This window comes from Sphaerodactylus townsendi, linkage group LG12, assembly GCF_021028975.2.
Source record: "Sphaerodactylus townsendi isolate TG3544 linkage group LG12, MPM_Stown_v2.3, whole genome shotgun sequence".
Taxonomy (NCBI): Eukaryota; Metazoa; Chordata; class Lepidosauria; order Squamata; family Sphaerodactylidae; genus Sphaerodactylus; species Sphaerodactylus townsendi.
In genome coordinates, this window is record NC_059436.1 from 21,163,448 (window position 1) to 21,187,162 (window position 23,715).

At 48.0% G+C, this 23,715-nt stretch overlaps 1 long non-coding RNA gene across 3 annotated transcripts in view; it reads left to right on the top strand.

Moving 5' to 3' along the window:
- Positions 1-701: 701 nt before the first annotated feature.
- Positions 702-23,715, top strand: part of LOC125442268 — a 29,887-nt gene continuing 6,873 nt past the window's right edge. Inside the window, exon 1 of one of the 3 annotated variants that reach the window (XR_007245968.1) lies at positions 702-752. This is a non-coding gene — a long non-coding RNA (uncharacterized LOC125442268). Of the gene's footprint in view, positions 753-10,024; positions 10,088-14,995; positions 15,071-23,715 lie in introns of those variants that run through there. The other 2 variants (XR_007245967.1, XR_007245966.1) reach the window with 2 other exon arrangements.

Consider the following 23,715-nt stretch of genomic DNA (forward strand, 5'->3'; position numbering starts at 1 on the left):
AGGAACTATGGGCACTGGAAGACGGCTGACCCCTCATGACCAGGAAGAGAGAAGATGCAGCCACGGGCAACAAAAAGCGGAAGTGAGGGAAGGGACATGAAAGAAGTCTAGCCAGCGCATGGCAGAATCCATAGAGTTTCCAAGAAGCCAATACGAGGCCAGCTGGTCCAAGCCCCTCTTTCACTGCAAAAACGACTGCAAATATCCCAGGGGTTTTGTCCAGCCACTGCTTAGAGGCACCAGCAGAGGGGAGCTTTACCCCACCTCCCTGGGCAGTGGATTCCTCTGGCTAGACAAAATTCTCACCTTCAAACACCCCCCTCCCCAATATCCAAGCTTATAAGTTATACCCATTCAATTCCATGCACTTCCATAATTTATACATACATTATTGCAGAATTAACCTTTCCAACGCCGCCCACTGGTCGGCTCCCTGTCCCTCCTCTCTAAGTGACAGTGCTTTAGATACTTGAAGAAGGCAATGGCCTCTACAGCCTCCATGGAAGTTTATGTTGCGCTGTCTACCCTCTCTTCCCCTGGATTGAGTTTGTTAAAGAGAGCATCAGCTTCTCTTGCTTGGGTATAAGAATGAGGATCACCTAATGTGCCTCTCTTTCACCTGCCCTCACAGGTTGTGCACCTGGACAACATAAGCAGAACAAGAGGAAGAAAGTCAGAGGTCAACCCATCGCCATACAGCCCCCCATACTGCGACATGGCTGCCAGTGAGTCTACCCTGTGCCAACAAGATGGTAAGGACCGTGGCTGGCGAGATTCCTGGCCCTGATCCCCCCTGTCTCTTGCCTTCATTCTGGAGCTTTGAAGAGAGGACATCAGGCAGGGATCCATGCTTAGCGGCATTCCTAGGGTTGGCTCCCTTCCAGAAGAAGGTGAAATCACCCCAAGTTTACTTTCAGTTTAAGGATCCTGCAATGATGCTCAACTTTTTTTAGTCTCTTTGAAGGGAAGGAAAATGCCACCACAAACACAAAAATTTTGACAGAGAACAGATGCCACTGGCATAATATTGTTCCACAGTCACGTCAACATCAATAAAAATTTCCGGGAACTGCATTGTTCGGCATACCCAGTGTCTCCTCCTGGAGTCTGGGAGGAAATGATTGGGATAAATAATAAACAGGGTTATTATTGTTCTTGGGAATGCTGAAGCTATGCTGCTTGGAAGCTGTCAATGGGGCAGGCCAAACCTACTTGTTACTTTTTTTTTATAGCAGGTTCTTTGTTTCTTCCATCTTGCTGCGGTATATTCAGACTAAGTGAGATGAAGTCGCTGATATAGCGGTGGTGGCGAACCTTTGGCACTCCACGCAGATGTTGAAATGGACTACTAAATTCCCATAAACTCCCATGCTGGCCATGCTAGCGAGGGGCTGATGGGAATTATAGTCGAGTGTAAAAGTCTGAGTTCCAAAGGTTCCCCTAAATTACAACACTATAGGGCTTCCATTTTGATGATACACCCCTATTCTTTTAACTTCAAAAGCAACAAACGCCTCTGATAGGGGACCAGGCTGGATAGTAGGGATATTTTAACTCTTTCCTCTCTCCTATGACTTTTCCACCTCTTAATTCCCACCCCTCAAAAACCAACTTCTTTAGCCCATGAGGAAAATATGGCTTGGAATGGTGACCATTGAGGTTGCAGCTGATTTATATGGCAACATCTCATAAGATTTTTTTCAAGGCAAAGAGATGTTTGTTCAGAGGTGGTTTGCCACTGCCTACCTCTATGTAGCAACTTCATAATTCTTACTTGGTTGTACAGCAAAGGACAGGACTTGTAATAAGTGAGTATGGGCAGAAGAGGGGGAGGAGGAGGAGGAGGAAGAGTTGTTATTTGGAGGGAGGAGGAGAGGAGTTGTTGGCTGGATTAATAACCCCACCTTTCTCTGCCATAAGGGAGACTCAAGATTGGCTTACAATCGCATTTCCCTTCCTCTCCCCCACCGCCAGACACCTCATGGCAAGGAGCTGAGAGAGTTCAGAGAGAACTGTGACAAACTCGAGATCACCCAGCAAGGAATGCCAGAGATGCGGAAGCACATCTGGATTTCTACCTAGTGTAAGCCTCTGCCACTCAGGTGGAGGAGTGGGGAATCAAATCTGCTACCGGCTGGATGCGTAAGGTTTTTCTTTTTTACAGCAAGAGTTGTTCCACCAGTGGGGATTGGCTGCCTGGGAGGTAGTGAGCTCCCTTCCCTGGGAATCTTCAGGCGGTGGGTGAGGCAAGCACCTGTCAGGGGATGCACTAGGATGGTCCTGCATTGAGCAGGGAGCAGGATGGATGGCCAACACTAGCCACTTCGGACTCTATAGTTCTTCCAGATCTATGGTAGTCTCCTCATCCAGAATTATACTAACTAGGGCCAGTCTTGCTTAGCTTGCCTTGTGGGGGTAGGGAACCTGCGGCTCTCTCAAGATGTTTAAAGGAACAGCATTTCCCATCAAGCCTCTGTCAGCATGGCCAATTGGCCATGCTAGTGAGGGGCTGATGAGGCTGCTGGTCCCTGGCCCATCTGGAAGAGCTGCAGGTTCCCTACCCCTGGCTTATGAGATCTCTGACCAGATTGGGCTAGCCCGGCCCATCCTGGTCGGAGCTGAGGAAAGATACCTGTGCATTTCAGCTTCACGGAGCTAGGAAACCAGTGCTTGGTGGAGGCAGTTTGGAGGTGGAAAAAGCCAGCGGAGAGGAAAGGAGTTCCTTGCACTAGCCCCCCTCGATACTCACTGCAGTGTAAGAGGTCAGCTCTATTATTATTTTTTTTAGAGGACAGAAATGTCAAGGAGAGGGAGGAAGGGCCATGATTAACATCATATGTCATTTCAGCCTCGGTTGCCCTTTGCTTTTCACCAAAGCTTCAGCTGTTGGGAGGACAACTCCGAGGCTGGAGTGGCAGCAGGAATCTCTGCTTGAGTCCCCAAAGGGAGTGCTTGGGCCTTGGGGTGGGGTGGGGGTGGAAACCAGGGGGTAGCCTGCTCAGGCCTGGGGAAGGCATCCTCGTTGAGAGCTGGAGAGAGAGAAAGCCTTGGCAGATGGGACATCCATGGTAGGCGGAATTGATGGCCTTGACTATTTAAATGAGGACAGCAGCTTTGAAAGCCACTTTTGTCTTTTGTATGAATCTGTTTCGCTCCAGACAGGGAGATGATAATATAAGGCTGGTGCGACATCAGGGAGATAGAATTTGGGGGGAGGGATGAAGCAGAAACCCAGGAGACTGTGGGCTGCATGAGCTGTCAGGGAATATAGAACTTGAGCAAAGGCTGAGTGGGGCGCTTTTCCCAGCAACTGCACGGGCCATGATGGGAGCAGTCTGCAAGCGAAAGCGTTCTGGTGCATGCTGGCAGGCTGCCTCCAATGTGTACCCTTGAGGAAGGTGGCAGCATTAAAGGCCCAAGTGGACATGCTGTATGTTTTTTGTAGCAAAGGAAGCAGGCAAAATTCAGTTTAGCAGTTCCCTCTGTTTCTTAGTAAGGGAGAGCTTTCACAGATAAGAAATCCACTTGGGAAGTCAGTAGCATGCACATTACACTCCAGTCCGCTTTAGAGCCAATGCGAGATGCTTCACCTACAGGACAGCTCTATACCACGCGATGCTTGCCACTTTAGGAAGAGGAGGCGTCGCGGGGACAAAGAACAACACAGCTGGCACGTGTAAGGATTTCCTTTCAGGATTCAGCTCAAAGACTTGTTGACAAGGAGCAAGAGGCGTACTCTCACCCAGGGGAACATGCTTGGGAGTCAAGTATGTCCCGAAGCTCGCGGCCATTTTAGGTGCGTCTGGGTGGCAGAAAATCACCCCCCCTACACCTCCTCCTTTTGCCCCCAGGTCCATGCACTGATTTCAAGACCTGGTGCAAAAAAGAAATTGTTTGTGCGGCTAGAGTGGAGAATTGGAGGGTGGTCACCCACGGGGGGGGGGGGGGGGGCACTGAGGCCATTTTGCAACCGGCTGGCTACCATTTCCCTAGATACACCTCTGGACAGGGGCTGAGTCAAGAATCCTCCAGAAAAGATCACAAGGCTGGGGTGGGGGATTCTCCTTTAGTTTGAGCCCAGTGGCTGAGTATTCCAAGGTAGACTGTATATTCTGGAACATGAAGGCTCCATTTAGACACCAGGGCAAACAAAGTCCCTTTAGCGAAGCTTTCCACTTGTTTGCAAAACAAGAATGGCAAAACAAAACCTTACATGCAGGCTAAATCAAAGGACCTGTCACTAAAATCCGCATGAGGAGTCCATTTTGCAGTCGTTGTATTTTTTTGAACAACTCCTTTTTCTTTTCGAAGCGCTGAATCCACTCTGACACAGCCAGCTTCATTGTATCATCAGGAGTTCTAGCAAATGAGAGCAGGAGGAGAGAAAAATTCTCTTTGGGTTAACTCCATGATGTACTTGTCTCCGATTGTCCTCTTTAGTGATCCCTTTCAAAAGTGAAAAAAAAACACCAATCTTTCAGTTTCCTCTCAGATCAGAAGAAGCTTTTCCAAGCTCTTGCTAGCTTGGGCTGCCCTTTTATGTATAACGTTCCCTCCCGTTAATATCTTTTTTGTTGGGAAGGGGGGCAGCCTGCATTTTTTTCACAGCATTCTAAAGCCTGCTGGATTTATAGATTTCTATAATGGCACATTATGATGGTTCATAGCCAATTTTATTAGCTTGAGGCAATCTCTTTTAATGGCGGGGAGGCCGAACTGGGTTTCCGTTTCCCAGCTCGCCATTCCCAATTCTAAAACTGAATTGACTTCTGCATTATTATGCCTGCCCCGGCTCAGAGACTCCCTTCTGCCCCAGCTGCCCCAGCAGAAACACCCAGCGAGGCTCACTTGCTGCTACAATCTGTCTACAGCCCTCTGGCAGCCTCCCAATCGTCTCCTAAATCAACAAAGCACTTTAGAAGGTTGGCAGAAAGGCCTTGGAGGGAGGCTGGGTGAATGGCTCCAGGAGGCATGGGAATCTGCCCTTGCCTCGGGCCAAGAGGTAGTCCCAGGAGTCATACCAAAGGGTGCTGAGGAAGACAGATAAAAGCACACAGGCAGTGTTATCGCCCAGGGGTCACCATATATGTCATTCTCAGGAAACCCGGGCTAAGCGTGTCTGCTTTCGGAGCACAACAGAGGGAGTGGAGCACCGGGGGGGGAGGGAGGTGGCATTTTAGGAAACACAAGAGGAGACCTGCTGACCAGGCCAGAACGGCTTCGGGGGTGGATTTACTCCTGATAGCTTTTCCAGGACAGAGAAAGGTCTTTCTCCAGCACCTGGTACCCAAAAAAAGATACAGACCTCGCTATACAATAACCCATTACTGGGCCATATGTCCTTATTAAAGTGGGCACGGCCGCGAGATTCCATCAGTTACCAAAAAGTGCAAAATTGCTCGCTGCAGTGATATGGTGTAGTGGTTAAAAGAGCAGGGGTGATTCTAATCGAAGAAAAAACTGAGATTTGATTCCCCCACTCCTCCAACCTGAGTGGTGCAGCAGGAGACTTCATCTGAGTAGCGAACCAGATGGCTGTTTCGCTGCACTCCTACATTCCTGCTGGGTGACCTTAATTGGGCTAGTCACAAAGTTCTCTCAGAACTCTCTCAGTGTTACTGGAGGAAATGCCATAGTTTAAATCCATTATCGCTTCAAAGTCACTTGATCCTCACTGCTGCCAGTAGCCCGAGAAAGCTCTCTAGCCTCCTCTCAACCACAGCCCTTCCAAAAGAGGCACTCAAATCCCTCCAAACCTCCTCTTCTCCAGACTTAACATTCTCTCATGCGTTCCCTCCGTGTGGACCCAACACACTTAAGAGAGCTGTGTATGTCCTGTCAGGGCTCTTGCCTACATCTAGGAAAGCAACTTCACCCAAACGTCAGCCTTCTGCTCTTAACTACTTCACCATGCTGAAGCTCACTTTTGAGGTGACACCACCATTTGACCCTTACCTACAAGGCTGTCTACAAGGCTTTACTTCATTGAAGAGCTTCATGTTTTCCAAAGAATGAAAGACTGTGCAGTACATTTTCTGTCAAAGAGGCCAGATTTCTTCTCATCTTTAAGGGGAGGATTTCATAGGGAGCCCAGCTAAAAATCATGGGACTGGAGGTTTGGACAAAACGCACTTTAGGAAACAGTTGACAGGAGAATGGCCAAGGAGAAGGGAGGGGGGGGGAGAGTGGAAGGAGACAGGATGGCAGGAAGGGGGGGGGCAGGATGGAGAACTAAGCAGTAAATAAATGATAAGGTTGCAGAGGGAGAGGGATGCTGCAGTGCATCCAGTGGGAGTGAGCAGTGAGCCGGAAAGACTGACTGCAGACTCCCATCCACTCCGAGCTCTTAATTTATCATTCCAGCCCCTGGGCACCCCTCTTGCCTTCCCCTAGATTCCTTCCCACCACTGCAATTAGAGGCCGAGGAAGATTGCTTTTGAGGGATGAATGGGCTCAGTCACTAAGTCAATCTTCAGGCCCACTTTGCCCGTGAACTCTTTATTTTTCTCTTTCTTTCTTTCATTTGTGTTTCTGGGTGCTGCCGGCTGGGGAGATGGAGAGGCCCTCTGCCTGGACAGTCCCAGTGTGGTGTAGGTAGTTAAGAGCAGGGTGGATTTAAATCTGGAGAGCAGGGCTTGATTCCCATACTCCCTCCCACCTGGAGTGGCAGAGGAAATGCATCTTTGAACCAGGGGGGTTGTGTTTCACAAGCTTCCTCCTGCATTCCTGCTGGGTGACCTTGGGCCTAGTCAAGTCACAAGTTCTCTCTAAAGAATATCTCTCAGCCCCACCTACCCTGCCACAAGGTGTTTGTTGGGGAGCAGAAGGGGAGATTATAGAAAGCCTTTTGAGTCTTCTGCTTACAAGGAGAGAGAAAGGTGGGGAATACATCCAAACTCTTCTTTCTTCTTTCTTACCGCTTTGCCCCTCCAAGAGTTCTAGAAATTCTCGCTTTCTTCTGCGGAGTCCATCTCCTGGTGCGGATTCCATTGTGCTGCTTTCTCTCCCCACTGCTCCTCTTCTCCCCTTTTTTCCTCCCTCCTCCTCATTTTTCCTTCTTCACTGTGGGGCAGGAGGTTTCCAGCCTACACTGCCCATTGAAGGCCCAGGAGCCCTGCCACTGCAGGAAAAAAAAAAAGGGGGAAATAGCCAAAGTGACTTTGCATGCCAGATGTATGTTTCTGGTCTACTGAGGGGCCACAAAAGCATTTGGCCTGGCGAGTGGAACCAGGAGCCAAGTCCATTTCTTAAGCTTGAGACATTTGCTTAAGAGGTGAGCCAGAGGGGCACCAAGAATGGAGCCAAGCCCCTTCTTTGGAACTGTCTCCCCACGCGAATTTGGTAAATGGCTGCAGAGGGAGGAGAGGGCGGTCAAATGATACCCCTTTTCCCCGTGAACTGCTGGCAGAGTAGAGATGGCTGGAAAGAGAGAAAGGGGGGAGATGCATGAAGACAAGCATGGAAGGAGTCCAGGCAGAGGAGTGCTTTTCCCTCTGCTGGTGGCTGTAATATCCCCAGAGCCACCTGCAAAGAGCACTTTTCAAAGGCGAGGAGGGAGGAGGAGGAGGAGGAGGAGGAGTTTGGATTCATACCCCCCACCTTTCTCTACTCCTCACGCTTCTGCTACCCTCTCCCACAACAGACACCTTGTGAGGCAGGTGCGGAGCTGAGAGAGGATCAGAGAGGCTGTGAGCCCCTGTTCCTTAAGGTCACCCAGCAGGAAATAGGAGTCTGGGAGTGTGAGCCCATCCTCTGATTTCACCTCTGGTTCAACTCTCTGCCACTCTGGTGGAGGAGTGGGGAATCATACCACATTTCTCTCAGATTAGAATCCACCTGCTCTTAGCCACTACACCTCCGCTGGAACAAAACCAAGAAGCATCTCCTCGCGGTTCGGCTGTTCCCATGGTGTTTTCATCTATCCAGCTAAAGCCTGGACTGGCATCTCTAAATCCAATAGTGTTGGAAGCTACACCTGTGTGACTTTGTCTTTGGAAGGCAGTGTTTGCTAGCAGTCTCCAGATGCTAGCCTGGAGGGCTCTTACTGGCACAACTGAGTCTCCAGACAAGCAGAGATCCAGTTCCCTGTGCCAGAAAAAATGGCTGTGTCGTCATGCCTCCTGCTGAAGCCCCTCCCCAAACCCTGCCCTCCTGGCTCCCACCCACAAATCTCCAGGAATTTTACCTCTAAGCTGGAGTTGGCAACCCATAGGGACTGCAGAAGTGCTTGGACTGTTAGGACTGCAAGCAGAGTTGGTCCACTGGAAGAGTGGAAGCTGACTGTGACTTTGTGGTTCTGCAAGTCTTTGGGTCAGCGCAAGAGCACCAATGGCACTTTTAACTAGTGCGAAAAACATTTTCATAGGGGAGGCAAGAGCTGGGTTCCAGTAGTCATTGTCTCTCCCCAGGAGAAAAACTGGGAATTTAAACCAAAGCAAGTGCCCTATTTAGAAAGTCCCCGCATATCAGAACTGCAATTCCCAAGGGGGTGCTTTGGAAGAGAGAGGAAACCATGATGGGGGAAAAACTGGCAGCAAACTGGTAACATTTGTAGTATAAATACTCTTGGACTCAGCTGTGGGCTCCTCTGGACTTAAGAGAAGTTGCAGAAGAAATTTCGAAGAAGACTTCTTTGCTTGAAACCATGGACAATGGGGCTCAAATAAGCAGGAACAGTACATGGATGCGGTGCTACGCGACAGCATGTTTCTTTATTACAAAAGCATTCCTTATTGCATACACCGTACCAGAAGCTATCAAGAAGAAAGCCTATTTCCTTGCCTGCCATATACTGCACTGGTTTTCCTATTAGAGACAAGCCCGGTTGCCAATATTCCATTCCTTTTTACTTATCCCCTTTAACTTTGAAGTGATTCCTGGTTCGCCACTGTATGGCGCATTCTTGGTTTTGCGAATCCATTTGTTGTAGACTCCCTATTACAAAGGAGTTTTTTTTTAATATGTCACATAATACAATATTTACACACACCCTGTATGTCATTTCGCGTATGAACTGGAGGCATAATATTTGGTTTATTGATGCACAAAATCATGTTGGCTCTAGTACATGCCAAATGGGAAAAAACATTAGATACAAAGCTGAAAGAAATGGTGGCTGGTAGAAAATAGCGGACAGTGAACTGATTTGCAGAAGGAGAAGGGAACTCCTTGGGAAATGATGAGAACATTTAAGAAGCCAAAACAGCACGTATGAGCCTATTTGAAACCATCCCGATTTGCTACTTACACTGACTTTTATTTAAGTAATATGCGGAGAATTTAAATCACGAGATTCCCCTTCCCGGCACCCGGTAATCCCCAGCGAAGATGCCTCCCTTATATTTTGTGGGATTCTGCTTTTGGTTCTTTGCAACAACCAGCTCCGCAGGGGCTGTTGTGAGCACAAGGTTACAGAGAATACTGCAAATCCCTTTGATTTTGTGCCAAACAGATGATTTTTTACAGAACCGAAGATGTTCCAGATTCTCCAGTGGGGTGTGGGGTGCCGGTTTTATCTTCAATTTAAGCCATTTTTTATCTCCTTCCCCACTGTAAATTCCAGCACTGTTTCCTTCTCCTGGCCCCTCACTGCCATTTCTAACCTCCCTCCCTCCTTTCTATTTATCTCTCTGCATATTTGTATTTAAGTGGCACCCGGCTGGTGTTTAACCACTCTGTTAAATTATGCCACCTGTCTGTCCCATGGCACCATCTCAGCCGACCCTCGCGTTTGTTGATGTGTGTGTTGCTCGATGCCCCTCTCTTCTCCCCACACACCTCCCCACCTTCGTGTCTACACCCAATGCTCCTCTCCATGGCATCACCTTCCTCTGTGCCCTTCTGCCCATACGTCCTCCATGCTTTCCCTGCTCTCAGCTGCTCCAGAATCACGAGACAGCAGCAAGGAATGCAGGCGTCCAATACGCAGAAGTTGGACACCTCCCGGCTCTAGCGTGACGTCGCCTGGCCCAGGAACTCCATCCCTGCTGGCGGAGACCTTCCGAGTATCAGCAACCACCAGGCTAACTTATGCTAGCGCATGACACTGTAGAGCCTAACTCCACGCTTCCGATTCCTGGCCTCCAAGGTACCTGAAGGCACGTTTCTTCCCTCCCCTTCGCGGTCCGGCTCTTTTTACCTCTGCACAAAATAATCGTCCGTCTTCCCTTTCGTGTAGAAATGAAACTTGTCCTTTCGCATACTAACCCATCCAGCACCCAGCCCACTTTCTTCTCCATGGTGTGCATGTCCCACGTGTAATGGATGGTTTTACTCCCTCTCGTTGCTGCCTGTTCAAAGAGAGGAAGAGCTCGGAAAGTGGATTCTGTCTTAGCGCCTTCTGCATGGAGCATATTACCACGCTTCTCGTTAAAACTTTTTTTGACCAGCGAGGGAGAGGAGAGCTGGAGCAGAGGAGTTATTCTGGCGAGAGGCTTCCCCTCTTCATTCGAGGCTGAAAAGAGGGTTTGAAGCCTTCTGAAGGCCAGCGAGGCGGGCAAGAGAAGCAGAAGGAAGGCCGTGTTGGCTTGACATCTGACAGGCCCAAAATTCCTCCTGCCCTCCTCTAGTAATCCCTAGTGGATGAGGTGAAGGGGCTGCCAAGGAGACTGGTAGCTGGGGAGGCGGCGGCGGACCTTTGCCCAAAACTTTGCCCTCCTCTCCTGACCCTTGATCAACTTTAGGGGCTCTGGATGGAGTCAAAATGTTATGGGAAAATGGAAAAGGAAGCCGAAATAAAGATCAAAGGGAATCCAGCCCAAAGGGACCGAGGCCAGCCCAAAGGGGCTGAGATTACACACTTCGACAAAAGTTTGAGGTGGGAAAAACCCGGTGGGGAGGTCATAACCAGGCAAAAGACAACTGTAGCTGGGAAAATCCCAGCCAATGCTGGTTCAGGGCCAGCTCTGCAGTGATGGTGGTTTCCGGGGCATTTTTTGTTCCTGGCACCCGAGGCATGCTTGGTACGGCTCGCTTCCAGCACAGAATCAGGAGGCAGGAGTGCCGCCCGTTTGAAGTGCCACAATGGCCTGGAGTGCGTCAAAACCCTGGGGGAAGTTGGTTGCCCCGCCTTTCACCGATTACCCAAAGCAGGATGGCCTGGCCTGATAACCAGTCCCTGCTGCCCACTGGTGTTTTGGCCTTTTTTCTTAGGCTTGCTGTAGGCTAGTGCTGTGCCAGAGATGGAGGAGTCTCTGTCCCACACTGGCAGCATAACAAGGCAGGTTTCCTTCAAACTTGCTGCACGCAGTGCGTTCTACCTGGTTGGTTGCTCCTGTTGTGTGTTTCCTTGAGTCTGAGGAGTGGCTGCTAAAGGCCAAGGGGAATAAAGAAACTGGGAGTCTGGTGACGCTCCCCGAATATTTGGCCTTACTCTTCCATCCACACAGATGTCTTGCTCCATTCATACCTGAAGGGGAGGATCTTCTTTTACATCAAAAAACTGCTTGGGAAGGAACACACATTCCTCCCGCTCCCATCCTACATCCAGATACTTCATTTGGCCAAAACTCCCCTTGGCTGTGTTCTCATGCCAGCAGTAAACTGAAGTAAAAAAGGGGTGGACAGGGGTTCACCTATATACACCTCGTGTCCTTTATTGGGTGTAAGAAAAGAAGCCTCCTACAATTCTGGCTTAACTCTGGGGTGGGAAATTTCTGAAGATTTTGGAAGTGGAGTTTGGAGAGGAAGGACTACTAGATTAAGGGCCACACAGTCCTGGGATATCCAGGAATTCCCTAGCCTGGAGCTGGAAACCCCCAGATCTGACTAGGAGTTCCCTTGGAGTCCATGGTGGCGAACTGCTAGCACTCCAGATGTTATGGACTACAATTCCTAGTTTATGCCCCTTCCAGCATGACCAAATTCGTACGCCATGCTGGCGAAAGGCTTTGATGAAAATTCATAATCCCTATCTAAAATTACCAAGTCGCCCTACTTCCAAATTGCTCATAAAGTTCTGATCCTAGTCAGAGAATTTTCAGAATTTTAAAAAAGTTTTTATTTTCTCATGAATTTTATGAAAGGAAATTCAAAAAACCTGAGCTCATTGTAAGTGGGAGAGCTCTCCACCGCCACCACCCTTGAAAATTGTGGGTTATTTCCAAGCATCCCTCGAGATTTAAGCTTATGTCTGGAAACTGCAAAATGTGAACAGCTGAACTGTTGAAAACTTTGCTGCATTTTGAATTTGTGTTACTTAAAAGAAAGGGGGAAATGTTTCTGTAAGAGAAACGGGGAGGGGACCATTATAAAGCTGGGACGTTTAGTGAATGGGCTATATTGTTTAAATGCCCCTTGATTGCATTTAAAGTTGCTCTCAATCAGGCAGCATCCTTTGAAATAATTATGTTAATAAAATTAATGATAAAAAAGGTTATTTTAGAGGAGGCATCGCCTCCTGAGAGAAGAGGGAAAATAAACTGCTAAAGATGGTGCCTGGTGTAACAGTGATGGGTTTTCTCCAACCCCCCATAAAGTATGTCTATGCTTTTCCTTCAAAAGCATTCTTTATTAATTTGAAGTTTTATGCAGTTTCTGTTGATTGGTCAATTAAAACCACACCTGTTGAGGTGACCCTTGCTGCAAACCTATAAACAGCTGTAATAAGTCCCACTGAATTCCATAGGGCTTATGAACATATGTATATGTCACCTAGTCTAGTCACACCTGACTTACGATAACACCAGCAAGGGGCTTTCAGGGCAAGTGAGAAGCACAGATGGTTTGTTACGGCCTCTTCTGCAGAGTCGGTGGTCTCCCATCCAAGTACTGACCCCACTTAGCTTCCAAGATCTGAGGATACTGGAATATGCCATGCATTGCTGCCTTCCCTCCCCTCTGGGACCTACCCCAGATGAATTATACATAGGATCAAGGAGAAAGATTCATTTAATGCAAGGACAAAACATTTAAAGGACATGATGCTGAAGAAACAAGAGAATACAAAGGCCAATGGCTTTTGCTCCCTGGGGCGAGAAAGCCACCCAAAACCATATCATGGCCAACTCTGATCCCTCTTCCCAGATCCCTCTGGGAAGTGAGTTTCACTTGGGTCTGCGTGAAGGTCAGAAAAGATCCAGGTGGGATTGAGTGACAAGGAAAAAGAAAAATTAGCTCTCTTTGCATGTTCAGGAAAGTGACTCGCCTCTTTAGAAACTCTTCAGAGCACAGTGTTACATCTTGTCTCCCTGCCATTATGGAAGGTCTCCCATCCAGGCATTACTAACCAGACTTGCAAAGCTTCAACAAAGGTGCTGGGTTCTGGGTATTCAAGCTAAAAGTAATTCCAACTAAAAGTAAATCCAGTAAATACCACCCATCACAATGACCTTATATCAGAAGAAATCAGATTTGCCTCTGTAATTCTTAAAGGGACAGAAGCTTTGACTCAGATGGCTTGATAGATAGGGACAGTTGCCAACTCTTTTGTCAGCCACTATTCTTGTGTCTCTTGGTGGTTCACACTTCAGGCAGTAGCCATTTGTCCAGAGAGAGGGCTGCCTCCCAGCACCCCTCTCCTTGTTCCACCCCTCTCCTTGTTCCAGATGTCCAGCCAGGGACCCTGAAGCACCCCACAACTGGCATCCCCACCCTTGAACTTACTAGCAGGGACCTCCAGAAAACCAGAAGCTGGGAGAAACTGCAGAGAAATGTCTGGAAGGCCTGAGCAGCAAGAGCAAGCCTAGCCATTCCAGGAGAAATGGTGGAGATAGCACAGTCCCAGCCAAGCTGCAATCAGCAGTCCTCTGCAGCCTTGGAGAATCGGGCAGGCTAGCATAGCCCCAACCAGGCTGCAATCAAGGAGGAGGGCCTGGGAAACAGAAGAGCCAGTCCCAGGCCATCAGGCCCTGACAGAAAACTTGCCAGCCACTAGGAGGCTAGTGCAGGGAGCTCCCAGGAAAGAGATATTCTCCTGACAGGTATAAAAGGGAGGCAGAGAAAGAGGAAGGTAGGTTGGTGTGGTGTAGGTGCTCAAACTTGTAGGAATGCCGTTAACTGCCAGACAAAAGTAAAGGGCTTATTAACAGAAGCCAGAGTTGTGTCTTGTTTGATGCAAAAGGGGAGCTGAGCACCTATGAGGTCAAGGTGGTCTACTCTGAGGGGTGGCTGGCAAAGGGGGTGCTCACACCATTCATAGTGCTCATCTGTGTGTTATGATTGGCTTGGCTGGCTGGTCTCTGCTGATAAGAACATAAGAACATAAGAACTAGCCTGCTGGATCAGACCAGAGTCCATCTAGTCCAGCACTCTGCTACTCGCAGTGGCCCACCAGGTGCCTTTGGGAGCTCACATGCAGGATGTGAAAGCAATGGCCTTCTGTGGCTGTTGCTCCCGAGCACCTGGACTGTTAAGGCATTTGCAATCTGAGATCAAGGAGGATCAAGATGGGTAGCCATAGATCGACTTCTCCTCCATAAATCTGTCCAAGCCCTTTTTAAAGTTATCCAGGTTAGTGGCCATCACCACCTCCTGTGGCAGCTTATGTGAGTCACTTGATCAAGCAAGTCTCAAGACAGTTGGAAGGATTACACTGGGCCAAATTTGGCAGCCTGGGAAAATATGGCAGACCTGGAGCCACTTCTGCTGAGATAGTTTCAGATGCTAGCTGTGTTCACCTGCAGTAGAAGATTCCAATCCAGTACCACCTTTGAGTTCCCTCCATCAGAAACCATCTGACTGTCAAAAGCTTATAACCCCAAAATCTTGTTGGTTTCAAAGATGGTAGTAGTTTGAATCTAGCTCTTCTTGAAATGCCGATCACTGGAAGTTGGGGGAGAGAAGACATCTTGGGCCTGCAGATCTTCTGGAAACAAAATGAGCAAGCCAGGTTGCGCATTGAGGTAGAGCCGAATGAGTCTTCCTTTATTTCTGTCGCCCTCTTTGCTTCCCTGCCATGTCGATGTCCCCTAGAGCCTGCTGTAGTAGACATCAGCAGCAGTAAGTGAGAACGAACCTCCATCTTAGCTACCTAGAAGACAAAATAACCTCTCTGTTTTACGGTGTCTCACCTGGGTCCTGCGTTCAGGATGAGGATCAAGGTCTTCGTAGACGTAACAAGTGAGAGTGGACAGTAAGTTTCCTTTCCTTTTCTTTTGTGTTTTCTTCATATGTTTGGGGGATGCAGACCATAGATATGAGGGCCCAAGACTGCTCAAGGGAAGTTCCTCCCCTCCCCAAACCCCGCCCTCCTCAGACTCCACCTCCAAAACCTCCAGATATTTCCCAACCTGGATTTGGCAACCCTAGCTAGAGATCTCCCTTTGCAGTGGTCACAAAGGCTTCCAAATCCTCTTCTAATCTAGGCACACCCCAACCTGATGATGTAGAGGACATCTAAGGATCACATCTGGTCTTCCACATCTTACACTTTGAGTCAGGTGGGCCTGGGCACTCCCCACTGGGAGCTCAGTTCATAGGTACATGGAGGACCGATTTTAGCTGGATCTGCTCATGGGGAGAGATGCTTCAAGCCTTCACCTGATGCCATTTCCTGGCCTGAAATGATTTCCGGCAGACACTGTTGGCTTCCCTGGGGAAAGCTGTGTTTATGGATGGCTACACAGAAGCTTATCAACAGGAAGAAACCATGGCTCTCTGATGTTTCAATTTGGGAGAACGCACTGGATGAAAGCCTGAACCAGCCCACTCTTGCATGCAGTGGTCCTGATCCAAAGCTTGAGTTAGAAACTCCATGACTATACGCATCAACCAGGCACACAGACTTTGTTGTGAGTGAATTGGCCTATGGTCAGAGGACCAGGGACTCTTAAGGAAGAGAACTTGGTCTTCCCAATCTGTTCTAAAACCTTGGAGTAGATTGTATGTGTAAAGTGCTGTCAAGTCACAACTGACTTGTGGTGACCTCAGCAGGGGGCTTTTGAGGCAAGTGAGAAGGAGAGGGGGTTTGTGTCACCTTACTCTGCTGAGTCTTCCTTGGTGGTCTCCCTTCCACGTACTGACCCTGTTTAGCTTCCAATTCACAGCAATCCCAGCAAGGCAAGTGAAAAGCAGAGTAGTTTGTTGTTGCCTTTTTCTCCCTTCCATGTACTGACCCTAGTTAGCTTCCAACTTATGGCGACCTGAGCAAGGACTTTTCCAGGCAAGTGAGAAGCAGAGGTGGTTTGCCATTGCTGTCTTCTGCAGACCCTTCCTTGGTGGTCTCAAGATTAGGTTCCAAGATCTATCAAGCTGTCCCATTCCACCTTCCCTCCCGGGAATAGATTAGCATGCAGTTAATTTGGTTCCGAATCCTGCCTTATTTTCTGTTGAGCACAAGACAAAACGTTTCCTGTTTCCCAGGCTTTCAACTGACGTGGTTCATATTTTTTTAAAATACTTTATTTTCTCACAAATAAATCAGACACAGCACACACACAAAAAAAACCAGGAACAAAATACACCTCGTTTCACAGAATATATTGACTTTCAGATATCTCATCTTTGATTGAAAATGAACTCTAAGATTGTGCATATAGTTGAAACATTAGTTCAGTAGTTATTTTAAGTACTTTTTAGTGTTTACAAGCTACTGTTGTCTTCCGTTTTCAAACCCTGCTATTACTTCTCTATTTGAATAAGTTTTCAAAAGATACTCCATAAAAGGTTTCCAGTTATCTCCAAAATTGTTCACGCTGTTGTCCCTTGGAAGCGTCGTCAGCTTCGCCATCTCTGCATATTCTATAATTTTGCTTCCAAACCAGAGGGCTCTTTTATAGACATGTGTAGGCTGTGGTTTTCATGGCTAGTTTTAGTACTGATAGTGGTTATTTTTATGTTTATAGTAGCGGGCCCGGCCACGCGTTGCTGTGGCAATTGTCCTTCTCATCACAGTCCGCAACACACACAGATGTCCATGCAGGTCCAATGATCCCCAGCATAGCCTTTTGGGGTGGTCAAATGGAATCCCTCTTTCCCTTTTCAATGCACATCGTTATATGGTGGTGCCTTGTTTTTTTAGTATAAGGTAACCCTTTCCATTCCACAACGGAATTGTCCAGAGTGTGAATCCCGCTGTCCATGAGGCTGGTTGACACGCACAGTCCTGGCTTGGGTAAGGCAGAACTGGGGCAAGCAGGCTATCCCAGTCAGGCAGCAGAGGCAGGGTGGTGAGGCGCTCACATCGAGGCCAGCTCCCTGGGTTCTTAAAGGGCCACGTGCAAAAGAAACGGAGCTAGTAGTGTTGGTTTGCCCCCACCCCACAGATTTTCTTAGAAGAAAAAGGCAAACTCCAGCTCGCTTTTAGTAAAAGAGAGCTGTGGCGAATATGGGTGAGGAAGTGGGTAAGTGGTGGTTGGATGTGAGGGCGGGCAGAGTGAGGTGTGTGAGGATGAGCTGGATGTGTATTGTGTGGTAGCAGTGGGTGAGGCACAGAGAGTGAAAGTTACCTGCGTGTGGGGGGGGGGGGGAACCCTACCTGACGTCTCACATGGCAAAGTGTGTATGTGTTTCACTTCCACTCGTATTACCTACCAGTGTTACCTATTTACTGTTTTCACTGCTCATCTCTGCCCATCTGCACGAACATTCTAAGGGTGACAATTTTACCTGGCTCAGGTATGGACTTTCTGCGAATTGAAGGTCCAATTACCTGCCCGCAACAGGGAGGGATGTCCTGTGAAAATTTGGGGGCGATCCATCCAGCAGCTTCTGAGGGAGACCATCAGGGACAAACACACTGTTAGATTTTTATATAGAGAGATTGTGTCTGTTTCGGCTTTGTGAGCTGCTTGCTGAAGAGGTCACATATAATGAGCTGGTTCCAGATTAAATTGGCAATTTTATGCGACCTCCTCTCCTGCTGTAGACCACCCTCCCAGAACTCCTCCAGGTGAATGCGCACACACATACACAAACACACACACATACACACCCCAGATTAGCAGTTAGTAGAGATCAGTAGAGTGCAGTAGGATACTGAATGGAACATGTTCTGTTGTGCTATTGGCACATTTAGCCGAGATTCAACCTAACTAATAACCGTCTGATTTACTGACCAGGATTAATGAATGAGATTTCAACAAAGCCACCCAAGAGCTCACTGTTACACCCCGAAGGCTGGGTGAGTAGAAGAAGAAGAGTTTGGATGTATACCCCACCCTTCTCTCCTGTAAGAAGACTCAAGGAGGTTTACAAGCTCCTTTCCCTTCCTCTCCTCACAGCAGACACCTTGTGAGGCAGGTGGGGCTGAGAGAGTTCTGAGAGAACTTTGACTGGCCCCAGGTCACCCAGCAGGAATGTAGGAGTGCGGAAACACATCTGTGCGGAAACACATCATGTTTCCCCATGAACACCAAATATAAACCACATGTATCTGGCAGATCCTGCATTGGAGAAAACAAATGAAGCAACCAGATACTGAGTCAGACCCCTGGCCCATCATCTTTAGTATTGCCAACTCAGACCGGAAGCTGCTCTACATGGTCTCAGGTAAAGATCTTTCACATCACTCACCACCTGATCTTTTTAACTGGGGGTGCAGGGGATTGAACCCGGGACCTTGTGCATGCCAAGAAGATGCTCTATCACTGAGCCATGGGCCGTCCCCTGTGTCCCAAACAATCCAGTGTCAGAGAAGGATTATTGTTAGATACATTTATTTCTCGGGACATGTTTAACAATTCTCTCGAGTGAATTATTGTCCTAGAAACCACAGCAATATATGCATATGTTAAATATAAATGTGGAATCTCCGATTGTTGGCCTGCCCCAGATCCCCTGTCACGGGACCGAAATAGTCCAAGCTTTGATTTGTCTCATGCAGAGAGAGCCCAAGAAAAACCAGTAGGTTGATACCTCAGGGTGATGATCACGTGATGAGCTGAAATGTCTTATGGGTAGAGGAAGATTGCGTTGGAACACTCCGCAAAGCTGGGGACATAAAAGTCGGTCATGAATGTGCATTGCAGTTTTACATGTAGCTGAGATACAGACATGGAAGCGAGGCAGATGTGGTCACATTTCTGATAAAAAGATGCTTGATGGCCATTGAGGCAGGGGTCTCCATCTCCAACCTTTTTGAGCTGCAGGCACATTTGCAATGCTGAGAGGGTTAGTGGGCACAGCAACAAAATGGCTGCCTCAGGAGGCGGAGCCAACCACAAAATGATAGCAGCTTACCTCCAGTCATACTGGGAATATCTTTTTAAAAGCATCTGCACAGCCAATCGAATCTCCAGTGGCTCAATTAGAAAACCATGCTGGGCAAAAGCCCTACCTGACCCCACCCACTTCTTCAAAACATTTGTCGGGCTCCAGGAAAGGTGTTGGTGGGTGCCCTGGCAACTGTGGGCCCCCTTTTGGGGACCCTGCATTAAGCATTCACAAAGAGAGAGGGGGGCTTATCTGTCACATTTTTCATCTCACTCTGCCTCCAAGGGAGTGATTTGGGAGGGAAGCATTCCAGAGGAGAAGCTGCAATAGTTCACAGCAGTCAGAAACAGGAGTCTTGTTTGAGACTAGTGTAGTGCAATGGTGTAGAGTGGTGGACTCTAATCTGGAGAACCGGGTTTGATTCCCCACTCCTCCACATGGAACCTGCTGGGTGAGTTTAGGCCAGTCACAGTTCTCTCAGAACTCTCTCAGTCACACCTGCCTCACAAGGAGTCTGTTGTGGGGAGAGGAAGAGGAAGAAGTTTTTAAGGCCCTTCGAGTATCCTTACAAGACAGAAAGAGAGGAGAGGGGGCATAAATCCAGACTCTTCTTGTCGTTGTGATCCATTAAAGACAACTAAATTTGGGTCTCTCCATATGCTTTTTAGGGACCAGAGCCATCTTCTTCATCCAAAGTGAGGGCCTCATCCATAAAATCTTATGCTGGAACACCCCCCCCCCCAAAAAAAATCCCTCTTCCCTTCCCCCCTTAAAAGATGCCCACCTTTCAGAACCCCTCAAATGCCCTGGCAATGAAGCAAGATTTGCAGAGTCTCCTGAGGGTCTCCAAATAAAGGACTCCCGACCTCTTTGGAGAGCCCGTTCCACAGTTCATGAGCCCAGATGGAGAAGGCCTGTGCTCTGCATGATGCCAGATGGACCACCATAAGGGGTGGGATAGCCCATAAACGGCTGCCTAAAGAGTGTAGCTGGCACACAGGGACATATGGAAGGAGCGTGTCCCCAGCTTCCCAGAAAGAATTATTTTCTCTCTTGTCCCCGGCCACCGTTTTCCTGCTTGCCTATTTACGATCAAACCCGCCAACGGACTTTCTGAAAATCGCTCCCCCCATTCAAAATCCCTTCCCCCCGCCCTGATTCTTGGCACGTCTTCCTCGCTGGGAATTTGCCCCTCGTGAAACAGACTAGACAAATTCCCCTTAATCTGTCCTGGGTGGTCTCATTGTTGTATTTCAGAGGTGGATGATTTTTATTGACAGTGAAAGGACAGTAATTTTCAAATCCACATTTGGGATCCCTCCCAGTTTCTCTGAGGTTAAAAAAAAATAAAGCCGATCATACGGTACTTTGAAAATGTAATCGTGTTTCAGCAAGGTTCCTCGGTGAAGGCACACCCTGCAGAAGCCAGGAGAAAATGTTTGTCCCCTTCAGGGCTGCTTTTATTAATTCTTTGTCTTCCCTCCCAGTGTGGTGTAGTGGTTAAGACTGGTGGACTTTAGTCTGGAGAACCAGGTTTGATTCTCCTCTCCCCCACTTAAGCAACAGACTCTTATCTGGTGAACTGGATTTATTTCCCTGCACCAACACATGAAGCCTGCTGCATGACCTTAGGCCAGTCACAGTTCTCTCAGAACTCTCTCTGTCTCACCTACCTCACAAGGTGTCTGTTGCAGGGAGAGGAAGCGAAAGGAGTGGGGAAGCCGCTTTGAGGCTCCTTGCAGTTGAGGAAAGTAGGGTGGAAATCCAAACTCTTCTTCTTCTTCTCTTTGAAAGTTACTTATTCTTATTGGTTATGGAAATTCCTAAAGATGAAACCAGGTACTTGAGAAACTAGGATCGAATAAAATGGAAGAGATTTGCTGGGCCATAGACTGCTGTTTTCATACCATCAGTTTGTCTAGCTCAGTATTGCTTGCACTGACTGGCGGCAGCAGCTCTAGATCCGGGATTGTCAGCATCCAGGTGGCACCTGGAGATATTCTAGGATTACAGTTGATTTTCAGACTACAGAAGTCAGTTTCCATGGCTAAAATAGCTGCTTTGAAGGGTAAACTCTACAGCCTCATACACTGAGGTCCCCTCACCCAAACCTGCCTTTCCCAGATTCCACTTTCAAATCTCCAGGAATTTCCCAAACCAGAGCTGGCAACCCTACCTGGTTCTCAAGGTCTTTCTTAGATAGTTTTCTGAGATCCTATAATAGACAAGGCAGCTACGACACTAGAGAGCCAGCATGGTGTAGTGGCTAAGAAAAGGTGGAGTCTAATCTGGAAAACCAGGGTTTGATTCCCACTCCTCCACCTGAGTGGCAGAGTCTTATCTGGTGAACCAGATTTGCTTCCCTACTCCTACATTCCTGCTGGGTGACCTTGAGATAGTCACAGTTCTTTGGAAATCTCTCAACTCCACCTACTTCACAACGGGCATGTTGTGGGGAGAGGAAGGGAAAGGAGTTTGAAAGCCCCTTTGAGTCTTCTTACCGTCTCCAAACTCCTCCTCCTCCTCTCCCTCCTCCTCTTCTTCTTCTATAGACCTGAATTTTCCTGGGTTTGTGAAATCAGGTGATCTCAGATAACCAATCACGTGCTATTGCCGCCTCTCTCCCTGTAAGCAGATTAAGGGAAGCAGTATTCAGCAGAGGGAAAAATTGATGAAAGAGAATTTCCTTTTCAAATAAAGGGATGCAATAAGAGAATAGAAATTCCCGTTCCAAGTTTCACCAGTCTGCAGTCTCTGAGGCTGGGTTTAAATTGTCCTTTTTCCCCCTAGCAGGGCTCTTTTGACTTGAACAAGTGCAGAGGAAGTGGAGCCTGGCAGGGGAAACTTTTCCCATCCCAAACTCCTCAGGCTGACCTGCTAAATTTCAATTTCCTGAGCAGCTGGCCAAGATCTGGAAGCCTTGTAAGGTGGGAGGAACTTGACAGCCCCAGATCCTCTGCCAAACGGAGGCCTTTTAAGGCAGAATCCACTACGCTGTCAGAAAAGTCTGCGTCTTTTTGACATCCTATTTAAAGCAGTAATAGAAAAGAAATAATTGAGCCATATATAGAACTGCATTGGAGGTAAAGGACCAGACGAGAGGGGAGAAAGGATATGGAAGTAGACTCTGGTGCCTGTTAAGTTTAATTAGCTCATTACCTGTAATTTAATTTCAAACTTTGTTAAGGGTAAATGAAGCTCAGGGAGACTCATGGCGGGACTGGCAAGAGCTGCAGAGGGCACCAGCTGGCAGATGCATTAATAAGCACTGAATCGCCATTCCTCCGGTCTTCCAAGGTGCAGGAGGGGCTCTGAGTTGGGTAAGGTTGCCAACTTCCCAGTGGGGCCTGGAAATCTTCCAGAATTACAACAGAACTCCGGAGGACAAAGATTAGTTCCCCCAAATGACTGCTTCGGAGGGTGGCATTACAGCTGGCTGGTCCCTTCCCCCGCAGCGGGTGCAGCATTTTTCAGGTGCCAGAAATTCATACTTTGCTTCTTATGAAGTTCTATGGTTCTTCTTGAGTGATGCTCTCCGTGGTCTCTTTACAATCAGGCCCGTAAAGTCCATTAACATTTGGTCCTCCCAATAAGTGCCAGATGGTTAGGAGTCTTCATTGCACAGCAGTGTAAGATTCTGTAGTTGCAGATGCTGGCTCCAGGAGCAGAGCATGAAAAATTCATGTTGTGCTTGGGCAAACTGTTTGCTTAACGCTCTAAGGCCATCTTGGAGACACGGGCAGGAGACAGAGGGTTGGAGTTCATTTGCGTGTTAATGTGTAGCCAGCATAGCGGGTTCTACCCTTGCTTCCGTGCGTGGTCTGGCACATCAGTCACATGGCTCTGTGGCCAGGAAGTAATTTCTGGCATTCTGGGAAGTCAGACTCTGTGGCCCTGTGGCAATTTCTGGGATACTGGGGAACCAGGTAGCACATCGACTATGTGGTTCTTTGGCCTATGCATTCCAGGAGGTGATTTCAGGAATTCTGGGAAATTAAATGAGTCTCCACCATTTTCACCAGGCAGTTATTCTCAGTCATGTTCTTGATGTTATTAACCAGGGGTCTTCAAACTATGGCCCTCCAGATGTTCATGAACTACAATTCCCATCAGCCCTGCCACTTAGCCATGCTGGCAGGGGCTGATGGGAATTGTAGTCCATGAACATCTGGAGGGCCATAGTTTGAAGACCCCTGTTATTAACTTCCAAACGAATGTGAGCTTTTCTGTTAACCCCCCTCACCTGTTTTTAAAGCCCTCCCCTAAAAAGTAGAGTTATAACTGAGCTGTGTATCTGCTGCCTTGCCAAGGATGTGGCACAATTTCAGTGTTTTCTTTTTTTTTCTTTTTTCATTAAAGAACCAAGTTTCTTCATTCATGAAACTTGCAAAGAGAGGTTTAGAAAGAGTATGGGAGCAGCTGCTGAAATCTCAGAAGCCGGGGGTTGGGAGGACAGTGGGTGTGGAGCTTCAGATTCTTGAAGAGGGTTTCTCTGCCCCCCCTCCCTTTTTCTGACTAATAAAAGCAGAATAACTTATGCAAAAGAGTAAAAATGCAGAATAAATCATAGGAAATAAGAGCCATTGCAATGCAAAAGTATTCCATTTGCAAAATTTATACAGGGTG